A 6,634-nucleotide genomic window follows, 5' to 3' on the forward strand; every position below is an offset into this window, starting at 1 on the left:
ATCTTAAGGTCTTTTTGCTCGATATTCAGACGGTTTTGAAAACGAAACAAATCCAGTTGCCTACCCTTACGGCAGCTTCTGTTTTGTTAGACACCTATCCTGCTTCTATACCACATGCAGCCTTGGCCACAATACTTATGTCATGTGCTAAGCTAATTTGATGAAGCATGACACCTAGCTTGCTGGGTGTGTGAGGGTTTTAGTTCCAACTAGGGGATTCCCCCCTCTCACTAGCACACACTCTCCTCTGTTCCGTCACTCTTCCCGGGGAACTTTGTACCCTCTTTTTGCTACTATGTGCTAAGCTAACTCTGGCTAGAGCCTGGACCTGCTCTGAATCACCCACGGTTTGGGATTGGTGGGCGCTCGTAACTGAGATTCACTCAATGGAACTAGCTTTAGCAAAGATCAGGGGAACTCGCTCATTAAACAAACATGAAAAAAACTGGGGTACTTTTTTGGAACAATGATGCTACATTTCTCCTTTTCTGAGTAAAGACAAATACTATGTTTTTATTATGCTTTAATGAATTGATACTTATTGCCATTAGCATAACATTTCTTGGATGACTATTGAAAGAAACTTCTACAACTCTCTTTTCTCTTTTATTAATGGAACAATTTGTATTAGGGTACCAATTTCTTTGTATATCTTTCCTTTTTCATTTTGATTACTTATTTTAAGTTCTATTTCTCTTCACTGCCCCTTACATTTATGTTCGTTCACATGTGTATTAATGATTTAATGTACAAATGTATTGATGATTTAATGTACTTTTTGCCTTGTCTGCTCGTAAGCAATAAAAAAATGAGAAAAAAAAAATGAAATAATGCGTGGAAAATCTCTTGGTACCAAACTTACTCCTTCTTGGATTAAAGAGTGGGTCTCACATGGAGGTCATAACGATTGCAATTCCGCAACCACATTTAATACCAATGGTAGTGTCTCAACGCACATCTCAAAAGGGGATCTTGTTAAAATAAAATCAGGAAGAATTTCCAGAGGTTTGTCTAAATTCAAAGGTCCGTTTTGTGTCAAAGAAGTATTTCCTCATTACATAGTCTTAACTAATGGTGAGAAATTGAATAATCGCCGTGTGGCTTTATATCAAAAAAGGTATATTGTTTCTAATGATGCAATTCACTCTTTTTCTGCTAACAGTGGGAGTAGTGGCTACATGTATACTACATCAGAAGATTCCAATTTGTCATTGAGTTCATCAAATAGGCAAAATGTAGGTGGTGGTGATGCTTCTGATTCTAGTGATGTACAAACCAACTCTATTATTCCTTTTCACCTTCAGGATGCTCCTGTGTTTCTTGACTCCAGGATTCCAAGATGTCACAGACCACCAGCCTATTTAAATGATTACTGTTTGGTAATTTTTATATTTTTTCCTGTCGTACACTCATAACATCTTTTAATAAGTTTTACTTTTAGTTGTTATTACTTATGATATGTCATTGTAGACTTTTAATGTGGTCATCCATTTATTTTCCCTAAAGGAGGAAGGTATGCTGTAAATGTGTTATCTCACTTTTGTGTTTATGCATGTAGAATGCTTGTACGCATTCTAGATTATTTATTAAAGATTCTGTGGAAGTCAATTGGAGCGTTGGTCAGCTGGTGGGGTGACCTCTTTGGCTGTGCTCTGAATAAACTCTACCATTTCCCTGAATGAGTCTGACGTCATCTGTCTTCAAGAGTTTCCTTTTTTCTCATGTTTGAAATTGCCCTCAATGCATTTCAAGCAGGAGTCTCTTCTTCAGAGGCTTCCTACTTAAAATGGAGTGGACCAACCAATAATCAAACAAGAAGAAAAACATAGAAACAATCCTCTTTGCAGTTCAAGTTTATTCTGCAATCTTAATTACTCAAGAATGATTATTGAGTATATTCTAAGTTAATGAAAAATTATCAGGCTCCTTCACTTATTACTAAATATCAGTGTCAACCAACATAGGAAGTGTTCACAAACAATTTAAGGTAAACATTTTACCCTGTTTAGGAGCAAGCAGGAGCCTCCTCTTGAAAAGCATCACACAGTTTTTTTTCACAGGTGGCTCAAGACTTTCACTGCGCAGATGACCATGTCTAATATATCAATTTGAAACGTTTTAGGGAGCCCTAGTTTGATTGCTAATATTTGAGAAGTACATGATGTTGGCTTTTGAGATGTTGCCGCCTCCGCCGCTTTACACTCTCCTTTGGTAAACCACTAAAGTCACTATATTAACATATGCTTAAACCTCTGATGACTTGGCATAAAAGCAGTCAGGCTTAACTTAGAGGCAATCTGTAAAGTATTTATGCAGCACACAAAGAGTAACAAAGAGAAAACAAAACACACAAAAAATCCCAGACCAACTTTGAAAAATAGAGGAGTTTTCAATAAATTATTTGCCTCGAAAACAATCCAATCAGTACTACCACAGTTAATAATGTTTAAAGTTTAAAGTAAAAAATAGCGCTTAAAAGACAAAAAGCATCAAATGCAGACATATAGTCAGGCAAGACCATGTCTACGTTGAAAGTAATGGCCGAACGTGATGTAGTGATGTTCAGATTCATGAAGTGGATTGGACCCAGTCTCTGCTTACCTTTGGATTTAGAAGAAATTTTGAAGAAAAATGTCTGCGAAGGTAAGAGATCAGCGGGGCAAGGCAGCCAGCGGGGTCTGAAGAGGAGGCATCATTGTTGAGGACTCTCTGTATGAAGCCTCGGTGCACATTTCTGTGTTCAGCTGCAGGCTGTGGCTGGCAAGGGCTCCATGAGGCAGAAAGGCAGAAAGCAAAAAAATCAGAAAAGCAGCAGCAGAGCAGTGAGACTCTACCTCTAGACCAACAGGGAAGAGGCGCAGGCAGGAGCCTGCTGCTGGAGGAGGGCCTTAAATTCTTGACCAGGGGTCAGCAGCAGCAAAAAGGGAAGTAGGAGCTACCAGACAGAGCTGAGCCGTGAAGGGAGCGGGCCCACTAGAAGGTCAGTCAGCTGACCCAACAGCCTTCCCCACCGTCTAACCGAGGCCCAACAAACCCTTGCCACATTCCAAGTTGATCTCAGCAAACTGGAAAATGGCACCTGTTCATTGTAAGAACACGCCCTTGCACCTAAACTGCTATTTGTAATGCTATTAACCTGCTGGCTTTTCTGGAAAAACCCCGCCTCCAACCAGTAAAGATCTCATGGTGTTCTCACTCTAATTAAATCAATACGACCTGTAAAAAACACTAATAAAACTGAAATCCATTAAGTATGGCCTAAATGGCACACACTTCTGAGACCCCACTGCATGCATAACTTACGGCAATAAAAGTTTAAATGCGTATGTGTCAAATACCTATTAGTTTTTTTGAGACATACTTTCATATACACCTCAATTTCACAGCTATTAGTCTATGTGTTAACCACCTTAAAAGAAACGTTTGCATGTCATTGATATTTTGTTGGAATTATCACTTCAGAAACTCTCTCCTAGATCATAATCTTTGAGAAATAAAAGGATCGCAAACGTCTATCTTCCAGCCATGACTTTCTTTTAAATTAAACTTTAGTTCTCAATCCTTTTGCCAAATTGTATAATGATGAGTCAGGGTACAGGAATATAAGATTACTTTCATTTGGGCCTCCATCTCCCTATACATTTCAGGAGGCAAACATTTGACCTGAATATTGAAGCCCAATTTTCTTGTGAGTGTTGAAACTGTTTACCTTGTGAATTTGAAAAGGGATGGATGATGGCAATCTTGTTTATTTGCAGTATTCGTGCAAATTATGGAAAGTTTGCATTAGAAAAACTTTGCAAAGTTCACATTCCTATGCGCTAGTACACCCTTATCTCCATCTAGCTTCTTTTGCGCTAGTTACAAACGAAGTTGAACACTCACCAACCATCCTGATTTGTACCCATTTCCCTGTGGTATATTTTCTTCTTTCTGATGTGTTATTATTGAGCTTCAATATCTCTTTCTTTTAAACATCCTTTTTGGTCATCAGGCGTTCCGCCAGTTGTAATGCTCATTAGATAATCTTGTCTTTTTGTCAAGAACAGTAATACAACAGCTAAAATGACATTCGGTCGTCTCTGGTTTCACAATAGAGCAGCTAGATGAGCTTTCTCTGACTGTTTTACTTTATTTTTTCAACAATAGAGTAGGGACTAAGGGCTATATTTATCCAGATCCAGCATACGGGCCCAAGTGCAATGCAAAAAAGAGAGTGGTATGCTAATCCTAATGAACACTGTTGGTTGATGTGTAAATGGTGAGATATGAAGTACTCACTGGAGGCAGGAGGAGGTTTCCTCCTTTTGAAAAGGACCCTCACACTCCCAATCAGCGGGGTGTCTTGCTTCATCATCAAGTCTGCTCCTTATCGGGTCGGCGCTGCAATACCCGATCGGCACCCTTGTTGGGGCCTTTTGGCGGAGGTCTTTTTTACTTTGCCGTAAAGTGCAGTGTGTGTAAGGGCCCTAGTGGGTGTAGATTTGAAAGATACAAAAGTGAGGTTAAAACAGGAGGTAGAGGACCGCCCAAAATTATTTTAATGAATGCGGCCACTCTCCTGATTGAAAACGGGAATATTGAGCACCCCTTGTTATAATGTCACAGGGAAATGCGCTGTTGAGGTCCACATGAGTCTTGCCATTGTTGCAATTAGAAGGCAATTCTTCAGTACTGGTGCAAGATCTATCTACACTTTTTGGTGGTGGTCCCTAATTAAATAACTAAGTGGCCACCCGTACAGCACCCTAACAATTGGTACCCGTAGGTCTAGGACATCAGCCTGTAAAGAAAAAGAGGAGCATAGTGATTTACTGGAACATTGCGAAAACCTTCTATATTGGTATAGTGCTCAGTTAATAAACCAATGGATTTACGTGTTAAAAGGCATGCATCACACTTAGGTGCTTGTGATCATGCACTAGGCGATTTAAAACCAAGTTAAAAAAGCAACCAAGAATGTACACATGCTATGTGTGTTTGTGAACTCACCCCAATTGGGTCAGATTACTGTTTCCTCATGTTCCAGCAGGTGAATAGTGCAGTGTCCTTGATAGATGTGGGAGATATCAGTGGATGTTTATGTCAGGATTCCATAGAATGGTAATGTACTCTTTGTGGTATAGTTCGTTCAAAGCGAATGCATCCCAGGAGTTGGGGTCGGTGTTAATGAGGAGTGCTCACGTTATGCCAAACCCCCAGTGGCTGCCGCAACCCCCTGAATTTGAACTCATACTGCATGATCACGGTGATAAGGCAGTGAGACAAACTTGGGTGCCGTTGGCCCCCAAGGGTGTCTGTGGAAACACTAAGCATCACAAAACCATGAAGAAACCAACATCCACAAAAGATGGAAACAAGGAGTCCCATTGGACTCGCAAAAGGCTCAAACTTACTTTCCACAATGCTCTGTGCGCGGCTGCACCCCTCGGTGTACGCCGGATTGTGCTAAAACACAGGGGTGTTATGGTCAGGGTATCAGGGCACGAAACAGATGCGAGCGAGGGGGCTCCACGGTCCAACCTCCCGTGGTCCCCGCTGCAAGACCTGCAAGGGCTGAGTCAAACTATCTGCGGTCCGGTCCAAAGCCTGTGAACCAAGTAGTTGTACTTACTTGTGTTATCCAAGCTGCTGGCAGGAAAGACCTACCTTCACTCTGCCGGTTCCGGGAGGTACTGGTAGGTGCGAGCGCCGTTCAGTAATACTTCCCGGTGGCTCGCGCTCTGGGCGGATCCTTCCTCATCCACGCTAGCACTGCTAGAACGTCACCCGCGGTAATGCCTGGTGCCATGTTGGAAGTGGCGTATTGTGTTTGGCCACTCAGCGAGTCAAGAAAGTTGAGGTGGACTCTTGATGCAGTAAGGGATGTACCTGTAGAGGCTCAAAAAAAGTGAGCATGTAGGTGTATGCAAATTTGGTACTTCGTAACAACTCGCCTCCTGATCCAGGTAAAAGCCGTTATCTAGTATAATGGTGAAGCTGTCACCCACTGGGATTGTGACGCGGAAGGGTTAGAGTAGGGTTATGTCAACACGTCAGGCTGTTATCTAGTTAGTGCCCCCATGGATCCTGTGGGTTAGCTCAGGTTTCCAGCAAACAAATATTGAGTTAAATATGAGAGGGTGTCAAATGTGTTAATGTTGAGGACAGTATCACTATAACACCATTACAACAGAAACTGATGTAGTGATAAGGCTGAAGTCTAGTAAGGTTGTCATCTAGTCAGTGCCCCCCATGGAATGTCCTCATTCAGGCCCTCTCTGTCAGAAGCTAATTGCAGCACCCACCTTTGTTCGATTCTGAAAAGAGTGTCCTTAGTCTCGCGTCTAGGTGGTATGCTTCTAGGGCACACCAACTGATTGAATGATCCGGGTTCTCACTGGTCTGGTGGTCATCCCTACATATAAAAGTTGGCACGGGCACGTTAACACATAAATATAGTTGGTCGGGTTACAATTTGTATGTTTATTGATTTGCCACTTGAACCCAGTCGCAAATGTGTTCTCTTTTGTCACTTTTGGAAATGGACAAACAGTGCGTGAGCCGCAAGGGTAGTGCCCCCTAACTGGTGATAGGTCCCATAGAAAACTCTGTACATTAGTATTTTGGATCTTAGGTCTAGTATGCCTATCTT

Source organism: Lissotriton helveticus, chromosome 4_1 (assembly GCF_964261635.1).
Source record: "Lissotriton helveticus chromosome 4_1, aLisHel1.1, whole genome shotgun sequence".
NCBI lineage: Eukaryota > Metazoa > Chordata > Amphibia > Caudata > Salamandridae > Lissotriton > Lissotriton helveticus.